General features: G+C 44.0%; 1 long non-coding RNA gene across 1 annotated transcript in view; it reads left to right on the top strand.

The window, feature by feature from the left end:
• Positions 1-1338: 1338 nt before the first annotated feature.
• The window catches only part of LOC123512921, a 171571-nt gene continuing 145020 nt past the window's right edge, over positions 1339-27889 (top strand). The window contains exon 1 of the long non-coding RNA XR_006677215.1: positions 1339-1805. This is a non-coding gene — a long non-coding RNA (uncharacterized LOC123512921). The remainder of the gene's footprint in view (positions 1806-27889) is intronic.

The following is a 27889-nucleotide window of genomic DNA, read 5'->3' as shown; positions in this document are numbered from 1 at the left end:
TTTTACAAGTTGAATATTTTTTTTTATTTATTTTTGTCACGTATACTATTTATCTAGGATGACTTGTGTATTTTTGAGTTTTTTTTTGCGTGTTAATTAAGGAATGTGTGTGTGTGTGTGTGTGTGTGTGTGTGTGTGTGTGTCTGGCAATGGTTTTATTGGCTGGAATGGCTATGAAGCACGTACGAAGTAATTAAATTCCTTCTAATGCTACTTACGTAAACGCAGATTCATCAGCTTAACTAAATACCCCATCGTTAATTTGTATGTGGTACTGTGGCGATGCATCTATGCGTGTATTGCCTATTCATGAGGGAGTCACGGCTGGACGTGGTTTTACTCCCGGCCAGGTACGCCAAAGGGCACCCACGACGCTTGACTCCCTGTGGCGGCGGCCGTGTTCGGTGTGGCAGGGGCGTCGTGGGTGCTGGGGAGGAGGGCGAGCAGCGGCGGGTGGGGAGACAGAGCCATGCTGCAGCCACGTGCGAGTCTGGGCGTCACGCAGAGCGACCCACTGACCCCTCGCCGCGCCAGCCCGGGACTGAGGTACAGCGGCCGCCCAGCACACAGGTAAGGACAGCCCAGTCGCGTACGAATGCTGAAAACTTGACCACCGGTACTGTACGATTTATGGCCTAAACCCGTCCCCTTCCCAGCCTTGCCGAGCTCTTTGATGGCCGTATTTTGGCACGGGAATTTATGTTGAAGGCTGTGCGACTGAATGTATGTGTGGTCAAGGCGGGATATGCAGGAAAAGCCGAGTTAGAGAGGCGGTGGGACGTATTTTTGTGCCGGTTCGTTCCCCCTAAGACTGACAGTCGCTCCTCCCCGTCGCCAAACACCCGGCAGTTACTCATAGAAAACGGACACTTATCACCATGTGCAGCCCCATTCACTTCGTATGTGTGTCCTCGTGTTTCTAACCCACAGGCCTTCCCTTGCACCACTGCCCTGCCCATGCCGTCGAGGAGTGACCGAAAATATCATATCTAGCCATCTCGAGCCGCTCCGTTGACGTATTTATGATGATTCGGGCCCTTTTCATAAAGTACATTTCACTTTTCAAAGCTCTTCGTCATGGAGGCGATGGGTTCGCCCAGGGTGTGCACAGCATCTCTGAAAAGCGCAATTTCCACCACTAAATTCTAATTATAACGCCGCTACAGGCCACCCACGGACTAATATATTATTGTAGATCACGTGTTTACGATTTCCAAGCCCATAAAACTCGAAAGGGCTTCTTAAAATCAATAGGGAGTGGGAAGCAAGGGTGAGTTGCGTCTCGGCTCCCGGCCGCCCCTGCGCAGCTCGGGGCCACAAAGGGAGGAGCCAACACGAGTGACGAGGCTTGACGGGCGCCACTTGACAGTCTGCCGTCAGAGGAGACAGACGCGCCATCTCCCTGCAGCATCATCTCCATCCGCGCTGTTTGGACCTTGTCGTCACCTCCTTGGTAGTCAGGGCGGCAGCTGGGCTGAAGGAGCACAACCGAGGCCGGGACTCAAACCCTCACCAGCGAGATACTTGCCAGCGTGAGCCGACTTTCCTGCCAGCTCCAGGCATTGTTGACGACGAAAACTCCGCTCCGTTCCGCCGACCTCAGATTAAATAGCCGAGCCCTGACAACCCCCTGTTTAGTCTAGCACTGTAAGCCGCCACAGACTGAGGGACCGCCGTAGGGTAGTTCCATAAATCCCCGTGAATCGTGACGTTGGTGAGACATAGAAAGCTACACACACCGTCCGCTGCCCGCCCGCCGCCGACACCCACACCGGAAGAGCCATCCTGTGCTGTCTAGTTTTATGGTGAGTACGGCTTGATTTCTGTTTCCATAGTGTATAGGCGTGGGCGTGCTGCACTGCCCGCCGATCCCCGGGGGCTGTGTATCACTGGTGTATAGATTCAGTCACACGCTACGGGAATCCGCCCACACCGTCTTTCACACACGCACGCACACACAAACACTCAGGCACACACACACACACAGATACACCGTGAGGACGACGGCCTTTTCTCAGTGTTCCTGTGCCGTTTCTCGGGGGGCGTGGTGTCTGTGACCTGCCCCATGGGCGGCAGGGCGTGTGTGCGGGAACGTGTACGTGGCAGTGCCGTGTGGCGCGTGAAAACCTGTAGTGTGGATGGGTCTGAGCTTTGGCGCCTCGCTGAGAGCGCGTGTTTACGGTGTATCGATTCAGGACCAGTCGTGTGGCGAGAGAGAGAGAGAGGACTGGGGGCCCGCGGTCTCTCGGTGCTGGGGAGCCCTTCTCGTTGTCTTCGGCGCTGTCCTCATGGCACAGTGTCCTCACCGCCCAGCATTAGCCCTTAACTTGTTTGTCCGACCGTCATGATGATTTATTAAGGTGTTTTTCATTGTTTTGTTGGGTGCGGGCGGTGCGGGGCCAATGTTGTGGTGTGTTGCCTTGTGCCTGCAGTCGCTAGGCCTGTTCGGTGTCGCCACTTGTAAACACATGGTTTTCAAAATTGCAGACGTGATGACATGCACGGTCTGTTTGATTTATTGTTTATTGCTTGCATTATGACCACCGAGCGGCGGGACTGGCGGCGAGGTGGGTAAGAGCGAGGGGGCGGCGGGAGTCAGGGGGACAGGGCACCTCGGCACCGCTTTTCGTTGTGGCGGTGGTGGTGGTGGTGCCGCAGGCCACTGCTGGAGTAGTGGGGAGTGCCGGCCCCGCTGCGTCTTGCTCGCCTGCCGCTGGCCGCGTCTGGAAGTGGGAAAACATCGTTCAGGGGAAGTAGTGGTGGGGGGCAGCGGCGGCGTCGGTCTGTTGTCGCGTCGCCTTTCCATCTGACTCGCGTTTCCCGCCACCAGTATGGCTGTGTCGGCGGGAACGTTTGCAATAAAAAAAAGAGTAAAAAGAAAGAAAATGACATCCGCTGCTGGGTCGCCATGTGTCCTTCGTCTATTACTGCGGAAAATAGTATTGCTTAATTATGATTACTTGCTTATTACCGGCGTGAATTTTGTGGAGTAATTAATTATAACGGCAGGTGACAACAATGGGTTCCTGCGGCGATGAAACGAACATTGGGCGACGGTGGGTCCTCGCTGCTCTTGTTTGGCGGGGTGAGGTGCGGCGGGGCGGGGAGCACACTCTACACGCATCACCGCCAAGGACCAGGGGTCACTCAGGGGCGAGGGACTGATAGTAGCGTCAGATTCTTAGGTCAGTTATAGGAAATACACTCTTTTCATCATATATAATTGTTCTTAATGTTTTCCTCCTGTTTTCTGGCGGAGAGAAGAGTATTAACGAGTATTAATTAGTAATAAGAGAAAAGTATTTATTCAGCGTACAAATCTATCTTTTCTTTATTTTTTCTCCTTTCCTATTTGCGAGAAAACATTTATTTAGTACCTTTTCTCTATTTTTCTACTTTCCTATTAGCGAGAAAACATTTATTTAGTACATATCTCTATTTCCCCTTTTCTGATAGCGAAACCGATCACAATACGAAAACTTTCATGAATCAATAAAAAAAAAAAAAAAAAAACCCGCAGTAGCTTTTAATTTTGTCTCTCAGTCTTCCTCGTCTCCGCTTCCTTTCCGTACGAGCAACCCACAGAGCGAGTCACACTGAGGAGATTCTTCCATTAACCCATTGAGCAGCTTGCCGCGTTTTCATATTCATTCTGGTTACTATTTGGCGATTTTATACAGCTTCAGAAACATATGTTGGTATTAGAATAGTAAAGACTCTGGCCATTAATCTTCTAACCTCCATGGAACCTTCGTAATGCAGATAAAATCGTCTAATCGTAACCCCAAAAATCAAGGTAAAAGTGCGTCTTATTATTGAAGGGGTTACCAATGCCGCCCCGATACTCGTCACCATGATGGGCGGAGGGAGGTGAATAAGGGAGGGCGTGGGCGTCTTGTCAGGGAGAGATGACGGCCACTCTGTTCGAAACCAGAGGAAGGGAAATAAATGCATGAAAAAGTATAGAGGAATGATAAAGTATGTTAGATATTGTTAGTTATAGCTAGCACTTGTACACATAATATAGATGAAAACAAGGTATATACTAATAGGAATAGATACAGATGAATTATTAAAGAACATTAGATTTTATTAATTACATCTACTACTTGTAAACATATATAGAAAAAAAATAAGGCATAGAGTAATAGGAGAAAAAAACCACGCTAGATATTAATAAATACATCGAGTACTAATAATATAAACACCCCACCCAAAAAACTAATAATCATAATAAACTAAAAAAAAATCTTGTCCAATAGGGTTAAACAAAAATATAGCGGGTGGTAGAGAGGGGAGAAAAAAATAGAAAAAAAGAGGAAAAAAAATTATAATATATTTAAGTAAGCACGTATGTAGGTAGGGGTAATAACAATTGAGTATTTTTTGGAGGGCGGGGTATTGGCGGGGGTCGTAACTTGGACATATAGAAAAAAGGCGGATGATCATAGTGAAGGTAGTGGGTTGGGCTAATTACTCTAAATGCACGGACAGGGGCTAATGTAGAGACCGCTGATCACCTGCCCCCTCTCTGCCATTGGTGGGCTACGGGCATGCGCACACACACACATTCTCTCTCTCTCTCTCTCTCTCTCTCTCTCTCTCTCTCTCAACGCAAGAAAGTATCATAGTTTCAATATCAAATGTGTGTGTGTGTGTGTGTATGACTCAAAAAGGGCATAATTCTAAAAATTATCACGTACTTAATTTTCATGGATATCGTCTTGAAGAAAGGAAAAAAATAATATCAGAAGGAAACCATTTAAAATCACACTTATAAACACACACACACACACATACATACATACATACATACACAAAATACAGAACAACGCAGTAGATATTCTTAGTACACATTGTTACATTACATTACAATTAACATATCTATTCCTTTATGGTCACACGTGCGGAATAAGATAAAAATAGATAAAACAGGAAAATCAGAGGAAGAGAATTGGGGAGGGGAGAGAATAGGAGATACGAGAGAAGGAGATGAGGGTGGGTAGAAAAATTAAGCTGTTTTTATTATTATTATTATTTTTTTTTATTCATCAGATAATTCCCCGCGTGTTTCCTTTTGGCGCGAGGAAGAACCGCAAAAATGCACTAATGATCATGTTAAAATTCCCCACTTGGTCAATTTCTCCGTTTTTGCTCTCGTTCTTGTCACTCTGGTGTGCTTAATAACGATAGAGTGAATTCTGGTGTGTTTTGTACGTCTCTCTCTCTCTCTCTCTCTCTCTCTCTCTCTCTCTCTCTCTCTCTCTCTCTCTCTCTCTCTCTCTCTCTAACTTTCGGCTACATTTATCTTCCCTCACTCGATATGTATGCATTACGTTTTATTTACTTCGAGCGCATTCAGCCTAACGCCGCTACTCTCTCTCTCTCTCTCTCTCTCTCTCTCTCTCTCTCAGCGGGTATGATTGATTTAGTGAAGACAGGGCAGCAAATGTATGTATGTATGTACGTATCGGTAAATAAATACATGGATTGATGAATGGGATGCTTGAAGACAGAGAGAGAGAGAGAGAGAGAGAGAGAGAGAGAGAGAGAGAGAGAGATATCCCTTAGTATACATTTTTTCCACACCCTCAGAAATAATGATAAAAACACAGGTAAACAAATGAGATTAAGAGGAATATTAACACAGGTGAATAAATGCAATAAAGTAAAGCACGTAGACGGAAGGTACATGCATACACACATACATACATACACACACTCATACATACATACATATAGATACACACATGCATACACAGTACCAGGTTGCTCCAGCGTTGCCCACCCCAAAAAAACAACATGGCGGCCACCAACTTTTCTCTGCTGTATATTTAAATGACGTGGGAAAATGGGGACGTGTTGCGTTAAATCCGACCCGCATTGGTGCCTTCCCCTTCCCCCCCTTAGCTCCCCCTTAGCCCCTCCCTTTATTTGAGGGGCCGGGTCACGGTGCCATATGTAGGGCTGGGAGAACCGCATCGGGGCAAAATAGATCGTTTAGATTACCCATATGTACCTTAACCACCTCTCCCCTCACGCCCTCTAACCACCTCTCTCTCCCCTCACGCCCTCTGGTTTGTCTCCCCTCTTCTCTTCTCATAGATTGCGCCTTCTCCTTATTAGGGTCTTCCTCTCAGGGCATCTTTCTCTTTCTCTTTCTCTTTCTCTGGTTTCCAATTTTGTTCCTCCGTACATACTCCGGTTTTCGTCTCTTTTCTCTTTCTTCATTTCGTTTTTCTTTCTTTGCCGTCTGTATTTCTTTCTCTTCATTTTTCTCTCTATCGTCTTCTCTTCTCATTTTCCGTTCTCTATGTGTCTTCCTTCTTCCTGTAGACACTTTGTATTATCACCTTTTTCTTTTCCCTCCTGCGTTCTTCTCTTGCTTCTTATCTCCTTTCCTCCTCGCGTCATCTCTCTCTCTTTCTCTTTCTTTTTCTTCGTAGACACCGCTTTCCCTTCCTCCTTTTCCTTCTCTTATCATTCTCTTCTCCCCTCTCATTTGGACTCCCATAGACACGCATCCCTCTCCTCCTCTTCCTCCTCCTCTCTCTCCTCCTCCTGCTGCCGTTCCTCCTCCCTCGCCTCGCTCTTCCACGCCGTCAGAACAGTGTAATTGGCAACAACAGCGGCACGATGTAGTAACCTGTGCATGATAGTTCGTAAGGTAAATCAGTGTTAAGGTTGGCTGGCTCTCTGGCGGGCTGCTCTGGCTTAGCGGCTGACCGGCTGGATGGCAGGATGGGTGAGCGGCTCAGTGGGTGTGGATGTGCGATTGAAGGGCTGACTTTTGGCTAGGTTAGGCAGGGTTAGGTAGGGGAGTGCGTGAGTGGCGGCGGCTGCATGGCTATCAGGGTGCATGGGTGGATGTGTGAGTGGTGGTGGATGATCTGTAGCGGCGAGTGGTGGTGGAGGAGGTGTTGAGAGGATAGCTGGCGGGTGAGCGGGTGACTTACCGGGTGAGTGGCGGACTGACTGGATGAGCCCCCGCGGCCGTAGCGACCCGCCGCCCCACGTCAAACCGGCTGTGATTGCCCATCAGGCAGTGGTAGCGGCAGTGGAGGCCATGTCCCGCCTTCAGCCCCTCAGCCGCGGACACTTGGTACAGGAGCGCCGCCTTGCCTCACGCCGCCCTGCATTTTACCGTCCGACCTGCTGCTGCCTCTCCTTCACGCCCTCTCCTTTCGCGCTCCCATACTTAGCCATATCTCCTCTCCCTCCCTTTATTACCTACCTGTTCTCTCCTTATACTCTCCCCTTGGTGCTTCTCCGCCGTCTTATCATACACCGCTGTCTTCCCTCAATGCCCTGTCTCGCACCAATGCATTCTGTGTAACGCGTACCTCTCACCGCCGTCCTTCCAACGCCCAGGACCTTTTAAATCCTTTCTCCAGCGGCGCCACTCCGTCTAACGCATACCTATATCTCAACGCCGTCCCTCCTCAGCGCCGTGGCTTTTGGATATCTTTTAGCGCCTCTGTCTAACCTCTGTCTTTCTGTATCTTCCGCCGTCGTCTCTCTCCTTGTTGACGCGCTAACCTTTCTGCGGTGACGGCGGGCAGGCGGAAAAGGCGGAAAGTTATTGGTATATTTTTTTATGAGGTGAGGCGTGGCTGCTTATGCGGAGGGCAGGGCGCGGGCGGTGAGGGATGCTATGTACCCGTGGCCGCGCTGTGATGGATATACGGCAGGAGGTGATATCAGAATTTAAAGGTCGTGTAAGTTCTTGGTGTTTAAATGGACGACTGGTGTATTGTGTGATGGGTTTTGTTTTTTCTTTCTTTTTTCTAACTTTTTTTTTTTAATATTTGTGTTTTCGCGTCATCTTTCAAAATTAACGTATCCGGAGACTTTTATTTCCTCTTTTTTTTTCGATTTTGCTTCATGTATAGGTATTTTGTTTCTCCTCTCTCGGTAGCAACAAGTGTAGTACTGCCAGCCTGTCCGGAGAAATGACCGATTCTTAACACCACTACGGAAAATGAAAAGGAGAGGAAAAAGACCTTGAAGTATCGCGGAAATTACATTAATAAACATAAACAGTATATTATGAAGCCTTCTCTCTCTCTCTCTCTCTCTCTCTCTCTCTCTCTCTCTCTCTCTCTCTCTCTCTCTCACTTACTTCACGTGTTTAACCTTGTCCTGTATTCAAAACCCTTTACTTTTACCACCACGTGTTTCCAAGACCACAGAGATGCCCAGTAAGGTTCTCGACACTTTAGTCTGTTAATATTGTAAAAACCACGTTAATTTCCCGCTAAAACCATGAAAATACCCTCAAAACCCGTGTGACTTGAGCCAGGGTGGAGGTGAGAGTGTAATCGCGCGGCGGGGACAAACTAACCTGTTGTTTTTAAGTGACAGACGTTGAAGGGAAGAGTAAGCGGTGATGGGTTACCTTACTGTCGTGTTAACCCCTTCAGTACCATGACGCGTTTCCATATTCATTCTGCTTACTATATGGTGATTTTGTGCAACTTCGGAAACTCGTGTGGGGGGATTAAAATAGTGAAGACTGTAGCCATTAATCTCCTGACCTTCATAGACCCCTCCTGATGTTAATAAAATGGTCTAATCGTACACATATCTCAAGGTAAAAATGTGTCCCAGTACTGAAGGGGTTAAGTATCATAAGAGTGAACTATGAGCGTATGAGATTAGAAGGCGCTGTGTTGTTGATTAGTCGGGAACGGTGAAGTGGTGAAGTGATGGGCATTAAGAGTGTCTTTACATGGGCGCCATTTTGTTTTGTTTGATTTCAGTTCGGCGGCGGTGTGTGTGTGTGTGTGTGTGTGTGTGTGTGTGTGTGTGTGTGTGTGTTGGTGTACATACATACATACATACATACTTGGCGGTCAGCAAGTCTATCTAATTCCTTTTGGTATTTTGTCCTTTAAAGGTTTGGAGAATTAACCAGCGCGTAATGATCATTTGATTCCCTATTTTTTGTGGAACTTTTCACGGAGGGAGAGTCGCAGCTGGAGCATTTCACGTTCAACCAGCGGCCTATATACTCATTTTGTTGCTTCGATTTCGTCAGTTTAGTTTTCAGCTTCTTCTTTCGGTGTGTGTGTTTTCTTGTTCTATTCTATTTTATTCCGTCAATGTAGTCTTCTTTTCTCCTTTCGGTGTGTGTGTGTGTGTGTGTGTGTGTGTGTGTGTGTGTGTGTGTGTTTTTCTTCTCTCTCGTCAATCCTTTTTTTTTTTCTTCTTCTTTTGTCGTGTGTGTTTCTTTGGGTTATATTCCGTCAACGTATATTTTTTTCTTCTTTCGATATGTGATGTGGTTTTCCTTTGTTTTCTATTCCGTCAGCGTAGGTTTTTCTTCCTTCTGTGTGTGTGTGGTTTTCTTCTTGTTCTATTCCGTCAATGTGTATTTTTTTTCCCTCTGTGTGTGTGGGGGTGTGGGGGTCAGGATGGGATGGGATGGTCGGTCCAGAGAGATTCCTAAATTACCCCCACGAGTTTCCTGAAGTTAATTATAGGTTTGGATTCTGTTATAGACGTGGCGGTGGTTGGTATTCAGTATTCACACCGATAGGCCGATGGATGACGGAAGGAAGGCGGAGAATGAAGGAAGAGATAAAAACCTAACCTAATCTAAGCGAATCTTAATGTTAATCTTGTCTAACCTAATCTGACCTTCGTATTGACACCAACCGGCCGATGAGTGACGGAAGGAAGGCGGAAATGAAGAGAGATTGAGAAAGAGCGTAATCTGATATAATTTTGTCTAACCTAACCTAACAAACCAAACCATGCCTCACCTCACCTCACCTAACCTAACCTAACCTAACCTGACCTAACCTAACCGGGATTGATGAAAAGAGATGTAAGGAAAAAATATAGATGAGGAAAAAGGGCGCATATTAACGTCTCCTTTCAATACTGAGACGCATTTTTACCTTGAGTTTTGGGGTATGATTAGAGGATTTCATTTACCGTAGGAAGTGTCCATAGAGATCTGAAGAGTAATGGCTAGAGTCTTTACTATTCAATCCCAACACCTGTTTCTGAAGCTGTATAGAATGTCCAAATAGTAACCAGAATGAATATGAAAACGCGTCCCGGTACTGAAAAGATTAAGACTACACATGCATCTCTCAAACTAAACTCGACTCGGTTCACACTCACTCCAAGAAAACACTACAGGAAACAAAGGGGAAAAGTACAAAATGCCATTCACTTAACTAAAACCTTTTCAAGACTAACCATCAAATCTAAAAAAAAAAAAAGAAGAAGAGAGAAAAGGAGAAAAATGAATAATAGAAAATGATCCATATACTTTTAATAACCCCACACACACACACACACACACACACACACACACACACACACACACACACACAGAAGAAAAGTTACGAACAGAGCATCTTCTCACATATTTCGCAACCTTACCAGAGCTTTCCACCGGCAGAGTTAGTCAGAGAGAGAGAGAGAGAGAGAGAGAGAGAGAGAGAGAGAGAGAGAGAGAGAGAGAGAGAGAGAGAGAGAGAGAGGGTGATGTGCTCCAATCCTTATTAGCTACGCAGGTAATATTTCAAAGTGACCGATGTTTTGCGCGATATACAAACAGGTAATCAGCAATATATTAGACCCTCGCGCGCCGAATTCAGCGTTACAGGTATATTTGAGCCGTACTTGTTTTAACTTATTTATATCTTCGCTATTTTGTGTAGATGTATTTTTTTCTATGATAAGTGCCGAGCTTAAGTCACTCTTGTGCTCGTGTGTGTGTGTGTGTGTGTGTGTGTGTGTGTGTGTGTGTGTGTGTGTGTGAGGGAGACCGTATAGTTTTGAGGAGGAGGAGGAGGAGATGAAGAAGAAGAGGGCAGTAACTGTAGTATCTTTTGTGATGAAGTGCTAAGAAGTTTGTGTAATAAGTTGGTGATAAGTCGATGGAGTAAACTGTTAGATAAATCGTGAATAAAACTGATAACTTGCGAATAACTTAGTGATATGAGAGAGAGAGAGAGAGAGAGAGAGAGAGAGAGAGAGAGAGAGAGAGAGAGATACCGAGAACCACTCCCGGCCTACAGACTAAGCCATAACTACAACTACTATGCGTTCTAATAACCCTAGAATATTAAACCCCCCGAATTTGTGACCTGGGTGTGCATTAGCGTCCGTTCAGCGTGCCTCACTCACCACTGGCCGGGAAAAACTAAAGAACCGAGCAAATCAGAGGTGAAGCGAATTAAACCCTGGATAATCATTGCATATTTGAGAGGTGTGGTTTTGTGGGTTGGATATATTGAAGTGTAGTGGTGGTGGTGGTGCTGTTAGCGTTGAATGGTAAGTGTGGGCGGCGTGGTGGTCTTCAGAGGGCGGGAACTGATGGATCGAGCAAGTGTACAGGTTTGCAAATGATAATAAGCACCTTTAATCAACTTTTGGCGGCTGATCTACGTATACCTTTGTGAATTAACATGGGCGGGAGTCTGAGCCGCCCCGCCCCCGTCTCTATGTGTGGATCATTGAAATCACTAACATCCATTGAGGGAAAGATTGTAATGTTCCTCAAATTTATTAAGGAAACCGCGTGATTTTCGAATGTCTTGAAATGCTGATGGTTCAACTGCTCTGAGTGTAAGTATTGTTAGTGGGTATCTCGCTACATCGTGGTGATATACAGAGAAAAAATAACTGGGCGTTTTTTTTTTCTTTTATTTTCTTATCGTATAAATAAGGTGGCTTTTTAAAATACCTTAGAGTGTTGATCCGTGAAGGCATTGTGAGTGAAGGTAACATTAGCGCCTTGCCTCAGTGTATCTATGGCGTTGAAACTTGTTATAGAAAGAGAAGTCACAGTATCTTTGGAGTTTTAGCGGAAATAACAAGGTAATAATAATAAAAAAAAAAAAAAATACGCGCGTCTCTGAATATTTTATAGGAATGAGCATAGTTTTGAAAGTACCTTGAAATGTGAATACGTCAATCTGCTTTGAAGTGAAATGGTTCTGTGCTCATTACCGTATATCCTGTTGAACTTGTTACGCACCGAAGTAGATAAACATTAACAAAGATAAGATTAGAGAGAAGAGCGAAAAAAATTGAAAGCGCCAATCAGAATACTTAGAAATAAAGAGACACGAACCACTGAGTAAGCTAACATCACCACCGCCCACCACAATACATCACCTTCAACACACCGCCAACTATAAAACCCTGAACTGCGTGGAAAGGAGACAGAAACCACTATACACAATTACACCATTCCATACACCAAAACACGGACACTTTTCTGCATGGGGAAGTCAAAACATAAGATAGAAAATAAGTTTACGTTTAAATTACAATGAAAGGGGATCAAAACCACGACATCAGAACACACACCATTAACATATCACACTCTAAAACGCTCACACTTTTCTCGATGGGGAAGTTAGAAAAATGAAGCGAGAATGAGTGCATAGGTTTAGATTTAGGCCCAATAAACTATATAAAAACGAGATCAAAACCACTACATCACTACACAATTACACCATTAACATATCAAACACCAAAACGCGCACACTTTCCTTTGATGGGAAGTCAGAAATATGAAGAAGCGAGAATGAGTTTGCATTTGATTTTAGGGCCAATAAGCTACACTAAACTATATTAAAAGGAGATCAGAACCACTACACACTTACACCATTAGCATACCACACTCTAAAACGCAGATATATGAAGAAACGAGAATGAGGTACGTTTGAGTTTATAGGCCCAATAAACTAGACTAAACCATATAAAAAGGAGATCAAAACCACTACACACTTACATCATAAACATATCAAAACCCAAAACACAAACACTTTTCTCTCGTGGAAGTCAGAAATACGAAGAAGCGAGAATTAAGTTTACATTCGAATTTGTGTGCAATGAAAGGGTGAAACGGAACAAAATACCGCGAACATATTGGAAGGCGGCATAGCATAGTGTGGGCCCGGCGGTGCATGTGTGAGGAGAGTGTAGTCGCGGGGGAGTTGCATGTTAAAAATGTGTATATGGTGAGGTATTCAATATTTAGGTATTTTTCTCTCGCTGTGACCAATTCAATTATTACTGCGCGGGGCCGGACATGTGAGTTCCCTGTGGTGACCTCCGTCGGTGAGCCTCCCAGGGGCACGCCGCGGCTTCATGTGTATTTTGGGCTACATTACTATTTTCTTTTCATATTTCTACGCTTGGTCTTCCCTTTATGTGAGAGAGAGAGAGAGAGAGAGAGAGAGAGAGAGAGAGAGAGAGAGAGAGAGGATATGCGTCGTCGCCATATTTGTTTATATCGTGATGTCATTTTCATGGTTCTTTCTGGTTTTTATGACGGTTTTGCTTGTAATATTTACCGTCTGCGCCAAGTGGTGGTGGTGGTGGTGGTGGTGGTGGTGGCGCTGGTGGTAGTGGTGGTGGCGCTGGTGGTAGTGGTGGTGGTGGTGGTGGTGGTGGTGGTGGTGGTGGAATAAAATAAAATGGAATGTAAAGTAAAATGGTAAATCTGTTTAGCGATATTGCCGTGAAAATCGAGGAAGAAATAGACGAACGGAGCGAGAGAGAGAGAGAGAGATATATATATATATATATATATATATATATATATATATATATATATATATATATATATATATATATATATATATATATATATATATATATATATATATATATATATATATATATATATATATATATAAATCGTTAAAATTGCAAGTAAACGAAATTTTCCTTGATGCGAAATATCTCCGCGAGAGAGAAAAAGAATATTTCCTTTCTTTATTATTATTAAGCTTTTATCTCTTTTTATATTTTCTTCCTCCATAATGGACACGGCGGTATTTTTCTGTCTTTTTCTTTCTTATTTCTCTCATCTCTCCTCTTTGGTCGCCGCCGAGAAATGTTGCCACCAATATATTTTATCTTCAAGAAAAGGAAAGGATGAAAAAAAGACGTCAGGAGAGAGAGAGAGAGAGAGAGAGAGAGAGAGAGAGAGAGAGAGAGAGAAAAAAAATTGTGCATGTCTTCCTGGTTGTTTCTTAATCCTCACAAACACGTCCTTGGAAATCGGAGAGCATATTCATCGGTTTTTCCTACAATATCGGAACTTTAGGCGCCATCTTGCGGGGGGTGCGGGTGTGTGCACTAATACTAACCCCACCAGTACACACAGCCACCAACCACGTAGTACACGCACCTCATCACGCGGCAGAAATGTACGTATAAGTGAATGTGGGTGATTATCTCGAAGAAGTTGTGTTTATTCGGCATTTGCAATATCGGGGGTGTTTGCAGTTTCCCATGAGTCGGGCAGCGGTGTTCGTCGGGCAGAAATATCGGTACATGATAGTTGGAGGCTTCCCCGATGACGCTGTGTGGATATCGGTGTTTTTCCAGCCGATGATTCAGTTTTACGGGCGTGTGATCGGTGTTTGCTTTGCGGTTATCGGTGTTTGAAAGGTGTATCGGCCTGGCTAGGGAAAGTTATCGGGCCGGCAACGTGTCATCGCGTGTTCAGTGCGTTATCGGCAGGTTGACGTGTGTGTGTGTGTGTGTGTGTGTGTGTGTGTGTGTGTGTGTGTGTGTTATCGGTGGTTGAGTTCACGTTATCAGGTCAACTACGTAAACATCGGTTAGTGTGAGCGGGGTGGTCACTGTTTTGGGTTTAGTCACCGCGGATTACATGATACTAACGAAGCTAGCGCTCACTACACACACACACACACACACACACACACACACACACACACACACACACACACACACACACACACACACACACACACACACACACGAAAGAAGCAACATAACCACACCAATAAAACAACAGGAAGCAACAAACACTACAACAATCTAATCTAACACACACACTACAAAAATTAACAAAAAAACAAGAAAATAACAACGACGTGAACAATTGAAGACAAGACGATACCGCGATACGATTGAAATTGAGAGAAAAGAAAAAAGAGAAGAAAAACGGAGGAAACAGTGATAAAAGAGAGAACGCAAAGGACAGGAAGGGAACCATGCTGTGTCGGCGTTCATGCGGGTATATAAAATCGCCATTAAAACCAACATTATGACAGGATGTTTAGAGGTGGATAAGATAATTGGCCGAATTACTTCACCCTCTTCCTCCTCCTCCTCCTCCTCCTCCTCCTCCTCCTCCTCCTCCTCCTCCCGCCTACGCCTCCCGTGAAGCTGATAAACGTCTCGGAGAAATTAGACCAACACTGAAGAGAGAGAGAGAGAGAGAGAGAGAGAGAGAGAGAGAGAGAGAGAGAGAGAGAGAGAGAGAGAGAGAGAGAGTTATAATACAGACGTTATACTCCACACAAAGTACCCTCTTCCTAATCCTATCTACCAGAGAGAGAGAGAGAGAGAGAGAGAGAGAGAGAGAGAGACAGAACCACCGCGTCGCCGTCTGATGTTAGCGGACGCCGAACTAACACGGGCGACTGCTGGAGGAAGATGAGAAAGAGTAGGAGTAGAAGGAGGAGGAGGAAGACGAGGAGAAGGAGGAGGAGGACGAGGAGAAAGAGAAAGAAAGGTTGGTAGGAAAAATAAGGGCTACTTAGCATGGCGGAGGTGACTGGGCATGTGTTACGCGGTAGTTACGCTATAAGTTTGATGGGTGTGTGTTATAGCGAAGTTGCGGAGGTAGTTACGAAGCGTCCGACTTTATGTATCGCAGTAGTAGGCGCAGCAGTGGGTGACAGTACGTAACACAGCCAGCAGCGCACGTAACCGGTAGTAGCGGTAATAGTGGCAGCGGTGACGGTAATAGTGGTGGTGGTGGTGGTGGTGGTGGTGGTGGTGGTGGTGGTGGTGGTGAGGGTAATAATATCAATAATAATATATAATAGCAACAACAACATTACCACGCGTTCGATGTCACTCATAAATAATTTAGGGAATAAACAACGGTGACTCCCCTCTCCCCTTCTCCCCTCTCTCCCCTCTCCCTCTCTCCCCTAAATTAACGAGCGACGCCGAAGGATCATCATATACGTAATCCGGCAATTAATCACCGAATTGTTCCTGTGAGTAATGTCCTCCGCCCGGTACAAGGCCCTCAACGACCCTCCCGCCGCCAGCCCCGCCGCCGCCGCCACCACCTCCTCCGCCTCCGCCACTGCCGCAGCCCCTCCGCCGCCGCCACCTTCAGCCAGGCCTCGTCTTCATTAGCCTCCGTCCATCGTGTTAGATACAGCTTTATTTCCTCCTGTAATTCATCGCTTATCTAGTCATTTTCCTGTTTTTCCATTATCTTTCCCTCTGTTTTAATTCCCGCTTTGTCTTTCCGTGTCTTCCTCTTCCTCAACCACCACCACCGCCGCAGCCGCCGCCGCCGTTCCCCCCATCAGTGACCTTGTCCGTCTATGTTGACCTCGTCCATCATCCCTCAGTGACCTCCGCTATCCGTTATGACCCGCGGCCACCACCTTCCCTTCTTCCCTCCCTCGCTCACTCCTTGTCTTCCCAAGTCGCCTCGCCGTCACCTTACGTTCGCCTGTCCCACTCCGCGCCCGTTCATCAGCGCTCCGCCGTCACCCCTGCGTCTCTCTCTCTCTCTCTCTCTCTCTCTCTCTCTCTCTCTCGTTAGCCTTGCGTTACCTGCCTCTTCTTTCTCCCTCTCCGTCAGCGTCGCCGTCAGCTCAGCGTCGCTCCTCATCCCGGCAGGAAGGTTAGCGCCGCGGCTCACCTTCCCCTTCGAAAATCCGCTAAATTTGTCACCGGCGCTGGTATTTTTTTCACTAGTGGCGGCGGTGTTGGGAGAAGTGGCGGTGGCGGTGGCGAAGGAGAAGGCGGAGGCGGAGAAAGTGGCGGCGGCGACGTTGAAGTTGGTGACGGTGGTTATTTGGCGATGTGTGTTAGCGGTGGTAGCGTTCTCCGTGTGTTAGCGGTGGTAGTGGTGACGTCTGCGTGTGTTAGCGGCAACAGTGATGACATTCGTGCGAAGATAGCAACGTGTAAGCGAAGACGGAGAAAGAGGAGGAGGAGGAGGAAGAGAAGGAGAAGGAGACGAATAAGGTAAAGGTTGTGACGAAGGTTGGACAGCATGGCGGCGGCTCTTATTTGGCGTCAAGGAAGAGAGAGAGAGAGAGAGAGAGAGAGAGAGAGAGAGAGAGAGAGAGAAAAACTCTGCTAATTCTGGTTTCCATTTCAAGAGTAAGACATCGAGGTGCAATATCTTTTGGGTAGTGACTTTTATTCCTCGTCTTCGTCCTCCTCGTCTTCCTCCTCCTCCTCCTCCTCCTCCTCCTCCTCCTCCTCCTCCTCCTCCTCCTCCTCCTCCTCCTCCTCCTTCCTTCATTCCTCTTCTCTTCTTGCATCTCCTCACCCACGATTTCACATTCACTTCCTCCTCATCATTCCTTTACTTAAACTCCGTCCTCCTCCTCCTCCATCCTCCTCCTCCTCCTCCTCCTCCTCCTCCTCCTCCTCCTCCTCCTCCTCCTCCTCCTCCTCCTCCTCCTCCTCCTCCTCCTCCTCCTCCTCCTCCTCCTCCTCCTCCTCGAATCGCGTCATAGAGTTATGCAGCTGTGTTAAGTCGCTTAGTTAAGTAAAAGCGACGCGCAGGAAAAGAAGGGAATAAAATGAGGAAAAAAAGCCTCTATTCTGGTTTAGAACTAAGGAAGTAAAAAAACAAATAGATAAATAAAAACGAGCGGATCATCATTACATAGCATGGCCGTGATTAATTTAAGCCTTTGATGGATTAGAAAGAAAATAAGAGAGAGAGAGAGAGAGAGAGAGAGAGAGAGAGAGAGAGAGAGAGAGAGAGAGAGATACATATAATCGCCGGGAATTAAGACATTGACGGGCGGACAAACACACACACACACACACACACACACACACACACACACACACACACACACACACACACACTGCGAATCCGTGTAGTTGTTATGAACGCGTTAAACGAGAAAACAACGAAGTACAAACACATGCACGTAGAGGTCGCCATCAGAGAGAGAGGGAGAGAGAGAGAGAGAGAGAGAGAGAGAGAGAGAGGGGGGGTAGGGTGACACTGACAATACCTCTGAAAGCATCACCGGTACTTGTAAATCGTGGCAGATAAATAGAAATAATAAAACTATCGCCCGTATTCAGAAACGACTTGTCCTCTCACTACGACAATTTTTCCAATACCACAGAGACGACTATAGCAGAGTTCTCAAGTCATTTTCTCATTTTAATAAACTAGAAATTTTGTCAATGTACCACCAGAACCATAGAAATACCCTTAAAAATAGGAGTACTTTGAATTGGAACCTTTGAAAAGTAGTGATGGTGAGAAAGTGAACCGTTTTAGAATATAATTTATAGATGTTTTTACCGCAACGCTTAATAAACACATGGAATTTCTCGTGGTATTTGAATCTATGCGAGTGTTATAATTACATACTAAGAATATATTATGCAATGAGTAATACAGCCAGTTGGGGTATTCAACAGCCTTCACCAGATGCAATATCCAGATGCAATATTATCAGCAGCTGTCAGTGTTAGCGACGCCGCGGTGTTAGTGGCGGCAAATAAATCTTGGGCTTATCTGGTTGATGTGTGTGTCGAAAACTGATCCTTTATATTTATTATTTTCATCACAACCATTAAAACTCGTCAATCCATCAAAATTTCCAGATTATTTTATTTAGGGAAAAGAGAAACTTTTTTTTTTTTATTCCGTATCGTATTAACTCCTGCAGTACTGGGACGCATTTCTACTATGAGTTTTGGGTGTGATTAGACGATTTTATTTACATTATGATTCTATGGAGGTCAGAAGATTAAAAGCCATTGCATTAGGAAGGGTTTATGAAGGTCAGAATATTAACAGACAAACTCTTCACTATTTCAATCCCGACATAAGTTTCTGAAGCTTTATAAAATCACCGGATAGTAAGAAGAATGAATATGAAAACGTGTCATGGTACTGAAGGGGTTAGCATGTGAACGTGTCCATATCACTTCAATAAATAGATAAACAGTTTTGATATTGTGAAGGCGCCGCTGACTGGTGATAAGAGGCGGCTCAGAAGAACTCAGGAAATTTAGAAAAGTAACGTTATTAATCAGACAAAAAGTATCGGAGAAGCACAATCCGGCTAGACTCCACAATTAGTGTACAAAAAGAGATTAGGACCGAAGTGAATAGTTGAGAGGAGTGTTAGCGCGATATTACACTGGATCTCTCAGTGAAGGAGTGTGGCGAGGTGGCAAATCACAGGAACATTACGAAAAGAATACGCATGAACGGAGACAGAAAAAGTAACCTAACCTGATCTAACCTTAATCTTAATCTTAACCCCTTCAGTACTGGGACTCATTTTTTACCTTGAGTTTGTTATGTGATTAGAGCTTTTTATTTACATTAGGAAGGGTCTATGGAGGTCAGAAGATTGATAGCCAGTCTTCACACTTTAAATCCCCCTAATAAGTTTCTGAAGCTGCATAAAATCGTTAAATAGTAAACAAAATGATTATAAAAGCGCGCCATGGTACTGTGGGGGTTAATTGTAACCTAACTAAACCTAACCTTAATCTAACCAACCAACCAAACTTAATCTAACTAGAACTCACAAAATTTCATCACGCGACAACAAATAGGTAGGTTAGGTTAAGTTATGAGCGCTTTGTAACAATTAGTATAAGAGAGATTTAAGTTCTAAGCGCTTACTAACATATATACATAGATTTGGTTAGGTTAGATAAGGTTAGGATCTGATAGCTTTGTAATATCCAGAATGCGCAAGTTATCTTTAGTTTTATGAAGTTCTATGTGAGTTCAAACATGTCCGCTCAGGTTAGGTTAGGTTAAGCTCTTATAAGGAAGTCCAATATGTAGCAATTGGTGTGGGAAATATGTAATGGGAGGGTGGGGGGATTTTGAGGTGAAATTATAGATGGGTTGATGATGGAAATAATGCCGCGATCTTGATTAATCTGATGCCTGGCTGTGTCTTTTGTATTCAGGGGTATGAACAGTGTGGATTATTATTATTATTATTATTATTATTATTATTATTATTATTATTATTATTATAAGTGGTGGCGGTAGTTATCTTGTTCTTTTATTTCCCTCTCTTCGTCCTCCTCCTCCTCCTCCTCCTCGTCATCATCATCATCATCATCATCAACATCAACATCCAGCACCATAGCACCACTACCAACACTAGCACCACCACCACCTCCACCACCAGCACACATTCACATCACCAAGACTCATACTGCTCGTCACCACCGCATCGCCGCTTCAAGTAACCAACCCGCGCTAAAAAAGGGAGCAAAAAAGAGCGCGGCGGCGGTGTTTACGAGATCGCTGAACACCTGGGAGGGAGTGAGGAAGGTGGGCGGGCGCTCTGACTGGCTGGCTGGCTGACGGGTTGGCTGGCTGGCTGACGGGCGGGCTGGCTGCGCTCCTGTCGTGTGTTGAGTGATTTCTCCCGAAGGTGCAAGAGGAGGAGGAGGAGGAGGAGGAGACACAGATAAATAGTTATGAGAGAGAGAGAGAGAGAGAGAGAGAGAGAGAGAGAGAGAGAGAGAGAGATGTAAAGGGAATTATGAGTTATGTAGAGTTGTAAGAATGTTGTGATGAGTTTGATTAGATTCATAACTTCTTTTTATTTTTAGTTAATGGTTTGAAGTAAGGATTATTTAAAGGGTTCAGATACTGTGCTTTGGTGTTTGTTAGCTTTGTAAGAGATGCAAAGGGATTAAGATTTATTTATGGCTGTAGGAATGTAGTGACGTGTGAGTGGATTTGTAAGGGTTCTTTTTAGAGTAAGTGGTTAAAAGTAAGAGTAAGGGTTCAGATATGTGCTTTGGGTTTGGTTAGTTTTGTACGTATTTTTGTGCTTGGTTTGTGTTGTGTGGTGTTTCTGTAATCTGTTTTTGACGGTCAAGTTATAGGTTTTCTGTCCTTTATTTAAGTTAAGTTTATTTAAGTCCTCCTCCTCCTCCTCCTCCTCCTCCTCTTCCTCTTCTATATTTTTTCCCGCTTTTCCTGCCGCTCATGTTTCTTTTTTTTTCTCTTTTTTCCTTCTCTCATTTCATCTGTTTATATTTTGTCTTTTATTTAAGTTGGACAAAAAATAATTCAGGTTTTCTCTGTAATAATTGTCAACTTTAATAAACGACTACTATTACTACTACTACTACTACTACTACTACTACTACTACTACTACTACTACTACTACTACTACTACTACTACTACTGGTGCGGTTATGGTGGTCTTGGTGTGTGCTTGAGGGGTTCATGTGTGGTGTCCTGAGTGTGTGTTAAGGGGAGGTGTGCTTGTGGTGGTGAGTGACTTTAGTGGTTTGTAAAGATGATGGTGATTCATTTGTTGTTATTATCGTTGCTATTGTTATTATTATTATTATTATTATTATTATTATTATTATTATTATTATTATTATTACTACTACTACTACTACTACTACTACTACTACTACTACTACTGATAATGATGATGATGATGATGATGATAGTAATAATAAAAACAATAATAATAATAATAGTAATAATATGAATAATATGAATAACGAATAGAAAAAAAACTTGCAATGCTTTTCTTTTTCTCTACTGCTATTTTTGCTGCTATTACACCACCACCACCACCACCACCACCACCACCACCACCACCACCACTATCTACATTTTCACTTAGCAAAAACAGAGAGAGAACAAAGCAGCGAGCAATGAGGCACAAACAAAGACATCCTTTACTTGCTTCACGTTGCACCAAGCACCTCCTCCTCCTCCTCCTCCTCCTTTTCTTCTTCCATGTTTTTTCCCGCTTTTCCTGCCGCTCATGTTTCTTTTTCCTTTATTTTCCTTCTCTCATTTTATCTGTTTATATTTTTCTTGTATAATTTCCTTTTCTTTGTTTTCTTGTTTGTTGTTGTTGTTGTTGTTGTTCTTTAATTTTGCTATTCTTTTCTTTATCTGTTGTGATTTTCGTATTTTTGTTCCGTTCACTATTCTCTCTCTCTCTCTCTCTCACATAAACACCCCAAACACAGTCATCCTTTCATCCATCCATACTTTCCTCACCTCTTCTCTACCACCACCACTACCACCACCACCACCACCACCACCGCCACCAAGAAGAGAGTCTCGGTTCCCCTGTTACTTAATCCCACAGTTGTATGCGATGCGAGGACCGAGTTAGTGCCTCGCCGTATTCTCCCGGGCCGGCTGAGACCTGAGAAAAGGTTTGTTATGTTGAGGTGACGGCCAGATGGGACAGTTATTGCCCTATTGGAGGGACAGAGGAGGAGGAGGAGGAGGAGGAGGAGGAGGAGGAGGAGGAGGAGGAGGAGGAGGAGGGAAGGAGAGAAGAGGTAGGAGGAGGGAGAGACTTATAAGAGGCAAGAGAGGCAAGAGACTGGGACTGGAGGAAGGAGAACCAGAGAGAGAGAGAGAGAGAGAGAGAGAGAGAGAGAGAGAGAGAGAGAGAGAGAGAGAGAGAGAGATGTATAGAGGCAAGCAGGGACGGAAGGAGGTACGGAGACGAATAAATTTGTGTAAGAGGCGAGAAGGAAGGAGAGAGAGAGAGAGAGAGAGAGAGAGAGAGAGAGAGAGAGAGAGAGAGAGAGAGAGAGAGAGAGAGAGGGAAGAGAAGGCTGTTTAAAGGAAGGGAAGGGAAGGGAAAGACGGAGGAAGCGAGAAGGACGGTGAAAAAAAAAGAATAATTGACGGAGACTTAAACCTGAAATTGGAGAGAGAGAGAGAGAGAGAGAGAGAGAGAGAGAGAGAGAGAGAGAGAGAGAGAGAGAATATAACACTGAGAAGACAAGAAAGAAAGAGAAAGACATACAGACAGAAAGAGAGAAAAGGGTGAAGTGAGATAACGAGGTAGAGTGAACGAACACGAGAGAGAGAGAGAGAGAGAGAGAGAGAGAGAGAGAGAGAGAGAGAGCGCCACATTGTCTCCACCTGGCTGGAAAATAAGAGAGCAGTTACGTCTAGTTTTCATTATAAGAAGCGACGTTTATCAAAGATCGTGATGAGGTTACCGGAAGAGTCCAGCCAGGTTTTGGGACTCCCCGCTGACTTCCCCACCCCCCAACCCAAACCCCAACCCCGACCCAGACCACGACTCCACCCCCCATCATCTCAGCGCACCAGCAGGAAAATCGGAACGCACACATTTGCTCACGATATTCTTCATTGCACCTTCATCACCAATACCTGTATATTCTCTCAACACCACATAGCATCTTCATCACCAGTACCTATCTACACCTTCAACACCACACAACACCTTCACCACCAGTACCTATCTACACATTCAACACCACATAGCACCTTCATCACCAGTACCTATCTACATCTTCAACACCACACACTCAGCACACGATATGCCTTCTTCATTGCACCTTCATCACTAGTACCTGTATATTCTCTCAACACCACATAGCATCTTCATCACCAGTATACCTATCTACATCTTCAACACCGCCCACTCACACACGATATACCTTCTTCATGGCACCAAACCAGTACTTTTTAACACCTCTCAACACCACGCATTCCCCCTTCATCACCAGTATATCTATCTACACCACAGAACACTTTTGCGGAGGTTCTCAACTACACTCAAGGGGTTTAGTTGAAGTGACGCTGGTTTTCAATGATATTTTTAGGGTTATGCTTACAGATTAACATTAAAAAATACACATTCCAAGTGGTCTAGTTGAAGTGACGCTGGTTTTTTAATGGGTCTGTATGGTTCTACTAACAGACTATAAGCGTTTAGTTGAAGTGACGCAGTTTTTTTAATGGGATTTTTGTGGTTCTAGTGATATATTAACAAGAAATAATAGACACATTCCAAGGGCGGTTTTAGTGTATTTTTTATGGTTTTAGTGACAGTTTAACAAGAAATAAACATGTTCCAAGGGCTGTGGTTGAAGTAGCGCGGGTTTTTAATGGTGTTTTTATGGTTCTAGTGACATCACCAAGAAAGAAGCACATTCCAAGTAATTTAGTTGGAGTGACTGATTTTTAATGGTGTTTTTTATGGTTCTAGTGACTGATTAATGAGAAAAAATGCATTCCAAGCGGTTTAGTTGAAGGAACGCGTGTTTTTAATGGTGTTTTCATGGTTCTAGTAGCAGAGTAACAAAAAATAAAGACATTCCAAGAGCTGTAGTTGAAGTGACGCGTGTTTTTAATGGTGTTTTTAGTGGTTCTAGAGGCAGGTTAAAGAAATATCTGCTTTATTAACAAGAAAGACATTTAAAGGGTTCTAATTGAAGTGATGGTGATTTTTAAGGTGGTTGTAGAGGCAGATTAACGAATTGTCTATTGTATTAATAAGGAAAGCACTCGAGAAGCCGGCTAAGCATTTTTGTGGCTCTAGAAAATAGTGGTGAGAAAGAACAGCATTCCTGAATATAAGATTTTTTTTATGTGTTACGTGCAGTGTTTTTTTAGTGTTTTCGTTGTTTTAGTGGATGGTTAAGGAAATTTTCTATACTGTTAACAGGAAAACTCACTTCAGATCACCGCTAATCGTCTCTGAGGCCTTGGAGAACAGTCGTGGTGAGAGAATAAAGGGTTTCTGCATGAATGTTGATACGTTTTAGGACGTTGAATGTGTTTTTGAGGGTATTTTTCATTATTCTAGTGGAAGATTAACGAAATAACCGTTTCAAATGGAGAAACATTCTTGAGAACTCTGTCTCTGAGGCCTTGGAAAACAGTCGTGGTAGGGAATAAAAGTGTTTCTGAATGAATATGGATACTTTTTAGGACGTTGAATGCGTTTTTGAGGGTATTTTTCATTATTCTAGTGGAGAAACACCCTTGAGAACTTCGCTAATCGTCTCTAAGGCTTTGAAAACAGTCGTGGTGAGGGAGTAGTTTCTGCACAAGCCATCAGAACACACTGGCTCAGACATGATACACCTTTTTTTCGTTATAGAGTCAGTCCCTTTCTATCTTTTCCTTTCTCCCTTTTCTCATTTATAGTCTCATCCTTTTCCTTGTTCAGTTTTTCACTTTGTTCTTATTTCTTTCTCTCCTTCAGTGTCATCTGTGCGTTGTTGTTGTTGGTGTTGTTGGTGGTGGTGGTGGTGGTGTTATTCTTTTTCTTTTTATTCTTTTCCTTGTTCTTGTTCTTTTTAGTCTCCTCCTCCTCCTCCTCCTCCTCCTCCTCCTCCTCTCCTCCTCCTCCTCCTTCCTCTTCCTCTTCCTCTTCCTCCTCCTCCTCCTCCTATACTGTCCTGTCTCTCTTATCCGTAACCAGTTAGAAGTAGTTACCAAGCAGTCTCGAAAGGACCAAGAGGTCTGTTGCTGTTTGGCTTTCCTTTGTATTCCTCCTCCTCCTCCTCCTCCTCCTCCTCCTCCTCCTCCTCCTCCTCCTCCTCCTCCTCCTCCTCCTCCTCCTCCTCCTCCTTTTTCTTCCACCTTGTGCGTTTTTCTGTCACAAATCAGTCATGCTCCTCTCTTGTAGTGGCGTGAAAGTGTCGTAAGGCGTAACAGGAGAGTCATGAAAGAAAACGCCTGGGCTAATTTCATCAAGGCAGTTTATCTTACAACTTATCAGGGGAAACATTGCGTGTATTGCCAGTTTGGTTCCCTGCATCGCTCACTGTGTTTCAACCTGTCGCCTCTGTTACAATAAAAGAGAGAGAGAGAAAAAAAAGAAAGGTAAAAAGAAGGAAAAAGAAAAAAAAGAAGGAAAAAGAAAGGTAAAAAGTAGGAAAAGAAGAAAAAAATAAAGGAAAAAGGTGATTATGATTCTTATTGAGTTCATACCAACCTGAAAAATGAGAGAGAGAGAGAGAGAGAGAGAGAGAGAGAGAGAGAGAGAGAGAGAGAGAGACTACTTTGCTATCTCATTTGCGGTTCATATGCGCTGTGGTCCATGAACGCACAAGAATCACTGGCGTGCGTAAGCGAGCGTGCGTAAATTAACAAGCGAAGGACGGCGAACGGAGATAGATGGGGAGATAGGCGGAGAAGTGGAGAGATAAATTAAGAAATGGCGGGAGGCGGGGGCTTGGAAACAGAACAGCGGCATTCTCTTTCTCCTCCTCCTCCTCCTCCTCCTCCTCCTCCTCCTCCTCCTCCTCCTCCTCCTCCTCCTCCTCCTCCTCCTCCTCCTCCTCCTCCTCCTTCTTCTCCTCCTCCTCCTCCTCCTCCTCCTTTTCTTCCTCTTTTTCCTTCTCCTCCTTTCCTTTTCCTTTTCCTCCTCCTCCTCCTCCTCCTCCTCCTCCTCCTCCTCCTCCTCCTCCTCCTCCTCCTCCTCTTCTTCTTCTTCTTCTTCTTCTTCTTCTTCTTTTTTCTTCCTCCTCCTTTTTCTTCTCCTCCTCCTCTTCTTTTTTCTTCCTCCTCCTCCTCCTCCTCCTCCTCCTCCTCCTCCTCCTCCTCCTCCTCCTTCTCTTCCTTTTCCTCCTCCTCTTCCTCTTCCTCAAGGATAACTCTTTACTGCCCCGTTTGCTCCGCTGTCCTTCTCAAATCCTATACGTATATATTCATTTATTTATTTATTTATTCATCTATTTATTCATTTATGTTTTAGTAGATAAGTTTGAATTGTGGAGGAAAACGATACACTTCAGGGGGAAATGAGGAATTATCGATTTGTTTCTCTATTCTTGATTTTCTTTATAGTTATTTATTTTTATCTATTTTTCTTTTTCTACAGATAAATGGAGGGAAATGTGATAAAGTTGAGGAAAAGTGAAAAATATATCGGTTTGTTTTTCTTGATTTTCTTTATTATTTGATTTTGTTTTATTCAATTTTTTCTCTTTTCTGTCTTTAGTAGCGCTATATTTTAATCACTTCTTCGCACACACACACACACACACACACACACACACACACACATGAAAGGAACGAAGGACAAAACTCAACAGGAAGAGAAAGTTAGATCAGCATATTTCTCTTCTCTGCCTCCCGCTGACAATATTTCTTTCTTTTTGTGTCTTCAGTAATGCTAAATAATTTCTTTTCACACTTAAGAAAAGAACGGAGAATAAACTTAACGAGAAGAGAAAATAAAACCTGCATATTCTTTTATTTTATTTTTTTTCTCTTTTTGTGTCTTCAGTGTTGCTAAATAATTTCTTTTCACACACTTAAGAAAAAGAACGGAGAACAGATTTATCGAGAAGGGAAATAAAACCTTCATTTTCTTTTATTTTCTTTTGATTTTTTCCATTTTTTGTGTCCAGTGTTGCTAAATAATTTCTTTTCACACACTTAAGAAAAGAACGGAGAACAAATTTAACGAGAAGAGAAAATAAACCTGCATTTTCTATTAATTTCTTTTGATTTTTTTCTCTTTTTTGTGTCCAGTGTTGCTACATAATCACTTCTTTTCACACACTAACCAAAAGAACGTAGAACAAATTTATCAAGAATAGAAATAGAACCCTTGTAGTCCTCTTCCTCTCCCTGACAATATTATTTTCACGCCTGTCTTAAACCCTTCAGTACTGGGACGCAGCTTTACCATGAGTTTTGGGTACGATTAGACAATTGTATTTATATTAGGAAAGATCTATAGAGGTCAGAAGATTAATGGCCACAGTCTTCACTATTTTAATCCCCACATAAGTTTTAGAATCTGTATAAAATCACTAAATGGTAAGCAGAATGAATATGGAAACGCGTCATGGTACTGAAGAGGTTAAGATCCGTCATATGATCCTGTCGCGGCGGTGCTATGGCGGCGGCGGAAGTCCTCAAATAATTAGCCCCACTAACACAATGAAGAAAGGAATAGTGTGTAACTGATAATATGCTTGTGTGTGTGTGTGTGTGTGTGTGTGTGTGTGTGTGTGTGTGTGTGTGTGTGTGTGTGTGTTGCTTTCCGGTGTGTTTTGCGGCGTTCTTTCTTTCCTTCCTTCCTTCCTTCCTTCCTTCCTTCACTTCTGTCC

Source organism: Portunus trituberculatus, chromosome 35, assembly GCF_017591435.1.
Source record: "Portunus trituberculatus isolate SZX2019 chromosome 35, ASM1759143v1, whole genome shotgun sequence".
Classification (NCBI taxonomy): domain Eukaryota; kingdom Metazoa; phylum Arthropoda; class Malacostraca; order Decapoda; family Portunidae; genus Portunus; species Portunus trituberculatus.
The sequence above is the reverse complement of the archived record's forward strand: the minus strand, read 5'-3'. Positions and strand labels throughout refer to the sequence as shown.